Raw genomic sequence first — 9,398 nt, forward strand, 5'->3', positions numbered from 1 at the left:
TTCACTAGAAATCACAAGATATGATTCTAGAACTTGAAGTTTGAATCTTTCTTAACAAGTAAGTAACAAACTTGAAATTTTTGAATCAAAACATTAATTGTTTATGTTATTTTCGAAAATTTAATACAAAAATAAGAAAAAGATTTTTGAAAAATATTTTTGGAATTTTCGAAAATAACTAAGAATTTTGAAAAAGATTTGATTTTTGAAAAAGATTTTGAAAAAGATAAGATTTTCAAATTGAAAATTTGATTTGACTCATAAGAAACAATTTGATTTTAAAATTTTTTGAAAAAGTCAACTCAAATTTTCGAATTTGATGAGAGAAAAAGGGAAAGATATTTTTTTGATTTTTGAAATTTTTTATGAAAAACATGAAAAATATGCAATGCATGAAATTTTTAGATCAAAACATGTGATGCATGCAAGAATGCTATGAATGTCAAGATGAACACCAAGAACACTTTGAATGTCATGGTGAACATCAAGAACATATTTTTGAAAAATTTTTAATGCAAAAAAAACATGCAAGACACCAAACTTAGAATTCTTTAATGCTTACGCACTAAGAATTCAAAAATGCATATGATAAACATGAAAAGACACAAAACAAAAAATCATCAAGATCAAACAAGAAGACTTACGAAGAACAACTTGAAGATCATGAAGAATACTATGAATGCATGATATTTTCGAAAAAATGCAAGATGCATATGCAAGTGACACCAAACTTATGATGTGACTCAAGACTCAAACAAGAAACACAAAATATTTTTTTGATTTTTATGATTTTCTAATTTTTTTTTTGGATTTTTTTGAAAATTATATGAAAAAGAAAAATAAGAATTCCAAAATTTAAATATGAATTCCAGGAATCTTGCATTCTTAGTCTAAAGCTTCAGTCCAGGAATTAGACATGGCTCACTAGCTAGCCAAGCTTTCAATGAAAGCTCCGGTCCAAAACACTAGACATGGCCAACGGCCAGCCAAGCTTTAGCATGTAATTCAGATATGACATGCTTGACATACTCATTCCCAAAGGAATAGACATGGCTTTACAACCAGCCAGGCTTCAACATGCTTCATGAAACACTAGAATTCATTCTTAAAAATTTTGAATAAAATTTTTTGAAAATTTTTATTTTTTTTTTTCGAAAACAAAGGAGAAATTTTTGAAAGATTTTTTTTTGAAAAATATTTTTTTTTTGAAAAGAAAACAAAAAGAAAATTACCTAATCTGAGCAACAAGATGAACCGTCAGTTGTCCAAACTCAAACAATCCCCAGCAATGGCGCCAAAAACTTGGTGCACAAAATTGTGATCTCCAGGCTCGAACAAATCCTGGTAATGGCTCCAAAGCTTGGTGCTCTGATCTTAATTCATGATTGTCACAACTTCGATACAACTAACCAGCAAGTGCACTGGGTCGTCCAAGTAATACCTTACGTGAGTAAGGGTCGAATCCCACGGAGATTGTTGGTATGAAGCAAGCTATGATCACCTTGTAAATCTCAGTTAGGCAGATATAAAGTGATAATGGTGTTTTCGAATGTTATATAATAAAAGAGGGATAGAGATACTTATGTAATTCATTGGTAGGAATTTCAGATAAGCGAATGGAGATGCTTTTCGTTCCTCTGAACCTCTGCTTTCCCGCTATCTTCATCCAGTCAGTCTTACTCCTTTCCATGGCTGGCTTTATGCAAGGGCATCACCGTTGTCAGTGGCTACATCCCCTCCTCTCAGTGAATAATATGCTCATGCACCCTGTCACGGCACGGCTATTCATCTGTCGGTTCTCGATCATGCTGGAATAGGATTCACCCTCCTTTTGCGTCTGTCACTAACGCCCAACAATCGCGAGTTTGAAGCTCGTCACAGTCATTCAATCATTGAATCCTACTCAGAATACCACAGACAAGGTTTAGACCTTCCGGATTCTCTTGAATGCCGCCATCATTCTAGCTTACGCCACGAAGATTCTGGTTAGGAGATCAAAGAGATACTCATTCTAGCTTAATTCATGTAGAACAGAAGTGTTTGTCAGGCACGCGTTCATAAGGGAGAAGGATGATGAGCGTCACACATAATCATCACCTTCATCACGTTCTTGGGTGTGAATGGATATCTTAGAAGCGAAATAAGAAGAATTGAATAGAAAACAGTAGTACTTTGCATTAATCTTTGAGGAACAGTAGAGCTCCACACCTTAATCTATGGAGTGTAGAAACTCTACCGTATGAAAATACATAAGTGAAGGTCCAGGCATGGCCGAGATGGCCAGCCCCCTAAAACGTGATCACAGGATCAAAATACAATCCAGGATCCAAAGATGGTCAAAAAGACCAGTAAAAGGTCCTATTTATAATAAACTAGTCACTAGGGTTTACATGAGTAAGTAATTGATGCATAAATCCACTTCCGGGGCCCACTTGGTGTGTGTTTGGGCTGAGCTTAAGTGTAGCACGTGCAGATGCCATTTGTGGAGTTGAACGCCAGTTTCTGTGCCAGTTTGGGCGTTCAACTCTGGTTTTGGATCCTTTTCTGGCGCTGGACGCCAGATTTGGGCAGAAGGCTGGTGTTGAACGCCAGTTTACGTCGTCAATTCTTGGCCAAAGTATGGACTATTATATATTGCCGGAAAGCCCTGGATGTCTACTCTCCAACGCAATTGGAAGCGCGCCATTTCGAGTTCTGTAGCTCCAGAAAATCCACTTTGAGTGCAGGGAGGTCAGAATCCAACAGCATCAGCAGTCCTTTTTCAACCTCTGAATCTGATTTCTGCTCAAGTCCCTCAATTTCAGCCAGAAAATACCTGAAATCACAGAAAAACACACAAACTCATAGTAAAGTCCAGAAATGTGAATTTAACATAAAAACTTATGAAAACATCCCTAAAAGTAACTAGATCCTACTAAAAACATACTAAAAATAATGCCAAAAAGCGTATAAATTATCCGCTCATCACTATTACCCACTCAATTTTTCCTTGGGTTGGAGTCATCTTTTTGGGCTCTTCCATGAAAGCTTCCACTTCTTGGGTGATTACCTCTTCCTCACCACTCTTTTCTAGCTCTTCACTTTCTCTCTCAAACTCGAGAGAGGAAGGTTCCTCAAGATCATTGAGGGGATTGACCAAGGTGGACAAAAAATTATTGATGATGGAATCCACTTCTTGATCAAACTCCCTCAATTCTCCATTTACCTCTCCCGGTTCAAAAGTTCTACTTTCCTCCTCTTGTTGCAATTCTTGTCCTAGCTCTTCTTCTTCTACCTTAGACTCCATGTTCTACTCCTCACTACACTCCTTACTTGATCATCCACCTTCTTCAAGGGGAATGTCTTGAGTGGTTGAGTGTAGTGAGGCCAAGCGGTTCACCGCTTCGGCTATGGTAGCAATGAACTCCCCTTGCTTTTTTCGGAACCCTTCTTGCTCTTGGAAGAATGCTTGAAGGTCTTGTTGTTCTTGGGATAAGGGTTGGAAAACATCACAATTGGATGAAAGAGAAGGTTCATTGGTTGGGAAAATGGTTGTATAGACATCTTGATTCCATGGAGGTGGATGGTGTGGAGCTTGAAGGTTTGGTGGTTGATGGTTGTGTATGGGGTATCTTTCATATCTTTGGATTTGTGATGAGCGGATATTTTATACGCTTTTTGGGGTTAATTTCATATAGTTTTTAGTATGATTTGGTTAGTTTTTAGTATATTTTCATTAGTTTTTAGGCAAAATTTATATTTCTGGACTTTACTATGAGTTTGTGTGTTTTTCTGTAATTTCAGGTATTTTCTGGCTGAAATTGAGGGAGCTGAGCAAAAATCTGATTCAGGCTGAAAAAGGACTGCTGATGCTGTTGGATTCTGACCTCTCATCACTCGGAATGGATTTTCAAGAGCTACAAAAGTCCAATCGGCGCGCTTCTAATTGCGTTGGAAAGTAGACATCCAGGGCTTTCTAGCAATATATAATAGTCCATACTTTGATCAAGGATAGACGACGTAAACTGGCATTCAACGCCAGTTCTATGTTGTAGTCTGGCGTCCAGCGCCAAAAACAGGCTACAAGTTGGAGTTCAACGCCAGAAACAGGTTACAACCTGGTGTTGAACGCCTAAAACAGCCCAAGCATGTGAGAAGCTTAAGTCTCAGCCCCAACACACACCAAGTGGGCCCCAGAAGTGGATTTCTGCACTATCCATCATAGTTTACTCATTTTCTGTAAACCTAGGTTACTAGTTTAGTATTTAAACAACTTTTAGAAATTTATTTTGTATCTCATGACATTTTTAGATCTAAACTTTGTACTTTTTGACGGCATGAGTGTCTAAACTCCATTGTTGGGGGTGAGGAGCTCTGCTGTATCTCGATGAATTAATGCAACTATTTCTATTTTCTATTCAACACGCTTGTTTCTATCTAAGATGTTCATTCGTGCTTCATTATGACGAAGGTGATGATCCGTGACATTCATCACCATTCTCAACCTATGAAGGTGTGCCTGACAACCACCTCTGTTCTACATTAGATTGAATGAGGATCTATTAGATTCCTTAATCAGAATCTTCGTGGTATAAGCTAGAATCCATTGGCAGCATCCTTGAGAATCCGAAAAGTCTAAACCCTATCTGTGGTATTCCGAGTAGGATTCAAGGATTGGATGATTGTGACGAGCTTCAAACTCGCGAGTGCTGGGCATAGTGATAGACGCAAAAGGATAGTAAATCCTATTCCGGTATGATCGAGAACCTACAGATGATTAGCCGTGTGGTGACAGCGCACCTGGACCATTTTCACTGAGAGGACGGATGGTAGCCATTGACAACGATGATCCACCAACACACAGCTTGCCATAGAAGGAACCTTGCGTGCGTGAAGAAGAAGGCAGAGAGAAAGCAGAAATTCAGAAGACAAAGCATCTCTAAAACTCCAACATATTCTCCATTACTGCAGAATAAGTATTTATTTTATGCCCTTTCATTTTTCACAATTCAAACTAAGAATTATTATTGATATTATATCCTGACTAAGAGTTGCAAGATAACCATAGATTGCTTCAAACCAACAATCTCCGTGGGATTCGACCCTTACTCACGTAAGGTATTACTTGGACGACCCAGTGCACTTGCTGGTTAGTTGTACGGAATTACATAGTGTGAAGTAATTTTCGTGCACCAAGTTTTTGGCGCCGTTGCCGGGGATTATTCGAGTTTGGACAACTGACGGTTTATTTTGTTGCTTAGATTAGGAAAAATTTTTCTTTTTGGTTTAGAGTCTTCTATTATTGTTTTGGTTGAAATTTTCTTTTTTTTAAAAATCCTTATTTTCTCTTTTTAAATTTCTTGAAAATTTTTTTTACTGATAATTGAGTTTTTCTGTTTGAGTTTAGTTTCATATCTTAAGTTTGGTGTCAATTGTATGTTTTTATTTTCTTTTAAAATTTTCGAAATTGGTGTTCTTTGTTTTTCCTGGATCTTCAAGTTGTTCTTGTTTATTTTTCTTGTTTGATCTTTGGTTTTTTTTTTTTGTTCTGTTTCTTTTCTTGTTTTTCTTGTGCCTTTTCAAAACTTTAGTTTTCGAAAAAAAAAATTCATTCTTAGTTATTAAAAATACTTCTTCAAAACAAGTGTTACATTTACTGCCCAATTGGCTAGAGCGTTGGTCTATGTTCTTGGTAATTGGGTATCTTCTTTTTAAATTCTTTTTTTCAAAAAATAATTTTTCTATTAAATCTTGTGCCAAACTTTAAGTTTGGTATTTTCTTGTTGATTTTTCTTTGGTTTTCGAAAATTTTATTTTGGTTTTCTAAAAATTTTAAGTTTGATGTTCTACCTTCATGTTCTTGTTGTTCTTGTGATTCTTCGAAGTATTCTTGAGTCTTCTTTGTGTTTTGATCTTAAAATTTTTAAGTTTGGTGTTCCTTGGTGTTTTCCCTCCAAAATTTTCGAAAACAAGGAGCATTAAATCCAAAAATTTTAAGTTGTGTGTCTTTTATGAGTTTTTCTCTTTCATCATAAAATTCAAAAATCAAAAAAATATCTTTTCTTCATTCCACTCATAATTTTTGAAAAGTTAGCATTAAATTAGTCATCAAATTTAAAAATCATATCTTTTTCAAATCATATCTTTTTCAAATCATATCTTTTCCAATCAAATCCTTTCAATCATATCTTTTTCAAAACTTCCCAACAAATTTCTTTTTTCTTCTTTCTCTCTCTTCATTTTTCAAAAATCTTCACTCATTTTTATTTCTTTTATTTTAATTTATTTTATTTTCGAAATAAATAAATAAATAAATAAATTTTTTTTTTATTTTACATCATCTCCCTTTCTCCATCATGGATCTAAGTGGAAATGAACAGTCCAGAAGGACTCTGGGGTCATATGCTAACCCCACTACTGCTTCATATGGGAGTAGTAGCAGTATACCCTCCATTGGAGTCAGTAGCTTTGAGTTGAATCCTCAGCTCATTATCATGGTGCAGCAAAGTTGCCAGTATTCCAGTCTTCCACAGGAAGAACCTATAGAGTTTCTGGCACAGTTTTTACAAATTGCTGACACAGTCCATGATAAGGAAGTAGATCAGGATGTCTACAGACTATTACTGTTTCCATTTGTTGTAAAAGACCAAGCTAAGAGGTGGTTAAATAACCAACCTAAGGCTAGCATAAGGACATGGAAACAGCTGTCAGAAAAATTCCTGAATCAATATTTTCCTCCAAAAAGGATGACACAGCTAAGGCTGGACATCCAAGGCTTTAAACAAGGAGATAATGAATCTCTTTATGATGCCTGGGAGAGATACAGAGAGATGCTAAGAAAATGCCCCTCTGAAATGTTTTCAGAGTGGGTTTAGTTAGACATTTTCTATTATGGGCTTACAGAAAGAGCTCAGATTTCTCTAGATTACTCAGCTGATGAATCTATCCACATGAGAAAGACAATTGAAGAAGCTCAAGAGCTCATGGATACAGTTGCCAGAAATCAGTATCTGTACCTAAGCAGTGAATCTTCTATGAAAGAAGAGGCTAGAACAGTGACTGCTGAACTGAGTCCTGCAGAACAAGCTACTGAATTCAATCAGCAATTGGATTTTCTAACAAAACAGTTAGCCGAATTCAAAGAGAGACTACAAGAGACAAGAATGGCTAATATAAATATGGAAGTACAATTAAAGCAAACAAAGCAGCAGCTATCAAAACAAATAACAGAAGAGTGCCAAGCAGTTCAATTGAGAAGTGGGAAAACATTAGATGCCCAACCTCAAGGTAGCAGGAAGCCAAGAAATGAGAAAACTACCCAAAATCCATCTGAGGACAGTAAGAGCCCGGAGAGGAATGATTCTGGCAATCAAACGCCAGAAATTGGGTGAAAAGATGGCGTTGAATGCCCAAACCATGCTCAGTCCTGGCGTTCAGCGCCAGAAACAAGCAAGGAATTGGCGTTGAACGCCCAAAAGAAGCACAATTCTGGCGTTCAAACGCCAGGAACAAGTAAGGATTTGGTGTCCAATGCTACTCCAGCTTCTGACTCTGGCAATCAAATGCCAGTGAGGGATCAGACACACACCAGTGCTGATAACAACCCCTCTAAAAAGGCTTCTCCAACCACCTCTATAGGAAGTAAACCTGCTGGAATTAAGGTTGAGGAATACAAAGCCAAGATGCCTTATCCTCAAAAACTCCACAAAGAGGAGCAGCATAAGCAATTTGCTCGCTTTGCAGACTATCTTCAGACTCTTGAAATAAAGATTCCGTTTGCAGAGGCACTTGAGCAAATACCTTCTTATGCCAAGTTCATGAAAGAGATCTTGAGTCATAAGAAGGATTGGAGAGAAACTAAAAGAGTTCTCCTCACTGAAGAATGTACTGCAGTCATTCTGAAAAGCTTCCCAGAAAAGCTTAAGGATCCCGGGAGCTTTTTGATACCATGCACACTAGAGGGTAATTGCACCAAGACAGCTTTATGTGATCTTAGAGCAAGCATCAATCTAATACCTGCATCCACTATCAGAAAGCTTGGTTTAACTAAAGAAGTCAAACCAACCCGGATATGTCTCCAACTTGCTGATGGCTCCATTAAATACCCATCAGGCGTGATTGAGGACATGATTGTCAGGGTTGGGCCATTCGCGTTTCCCACTAACTTTGTAGTGCTGGAAATGGAGGAGCACAAGAGTGCTACTCTCATCCTAGGAAGACCTTTCCTAGCAACTGGACGAACTCTCATTGATGTCCAAAAGGGAGAAGTCACCCTGAGAGTCAATGAGGATGAGTTTAAGTTGAATGCTGTCAATGCCATGCAGCATCCAGACACACCAAAAGACTGCATGAAAGTTGATCTTATTGACTCTTTGGTAGAGGAGATCAACATGGCTGAGAGTCTCGAATCAGAGTTGGAAGATATCTTTAAAGATGTCCAACCTGATCTTGAGGATTCAGAGGAATTGAAAGAGCCTCTGAAATTTCCTCAGGAAGAGGAAAAACCTCCTAAACCCGAGCTCAAACCATTACCACCATCCCTGAAATATGCATTTCTGGGAGAAGGTGACACTTTTCCAGTGATCATAAGCTTTGCTTTAAATCCACAGGAAGAGGAAGCACTAATTCAAGTGCTAAGGACACACAAGACAGCTCTTGGGTGGTCCATAGGTGACCTTAAGGGCATAAGCCCAGCTAGATGCATGCACAAGATCTTATTGGAGGACAATGCTAAGCCAGTGGTTCAACCACAGAGGCGGCTAAATCCAGCCATAAAGGAAGTGGTGCAGAAAGAGGTCACCAAATTACTGGAGGTTGGGATTATTTATCCTATTTCTGATAGCCCCTGGGTAAGCCTTGTCCAAGTTGTCCCCAAAAAGGGAGGCATGACAGTGGTTCATAATGAAAAAAATAAACTGGTTCCTACAAGAACAGTTACAGGGTGGCGCATGTGTATTGACTACAGAAGGCTCAATACAGCCACCAGAAAGGATCATTTTCCTTTACCATTCATAGACCAGATGCTAGAAAGACTAGCAGGTCATGATTATTACTGTTTTTTGGATGGCTATTCAGGCTACAACCAAATTGCAGTAGATCCCCAAGATCAAGAGAAAACAGCATTCACATGTCCATCTGGAGTGTTTGCTTACAGAAGGATGCCATTTGGGCTGTGTAATGCGCCTGCAACCTTTTAGAGATGCATGCTCTCTATTTTCTCTGATATGGTGGAAAATTTTCTGGAAGTCTTCATGGATGACTTCTCAGTATATGGAGACTCATTCAGCTCCGGTCTTGATCACCTGACATTGGTTTTGAAAAGATGCCAAGAGACCAACCTGGTTTTAAACTGGGAAAAATGTCACTTTATGGTGACTAACAGGATTGCCCTTGGGCATAAAATTTCAAACAAGGGAATA

This window comes from Arachis ipaensis, chromosome B3, assembly GCF_059453495.1.
Source record: "Arachis ipaensis isolate K30076 ecotype BB chromosome B3, ASM5945349v1, whole genome shotgun sequence".
Taxonomy (NCBI): Eukaryota; Viridiplantae; Streptophyta; class Magnoliopsida; order Fabales; family Fabaceae; genus Arachis; species Arachis ipaensis.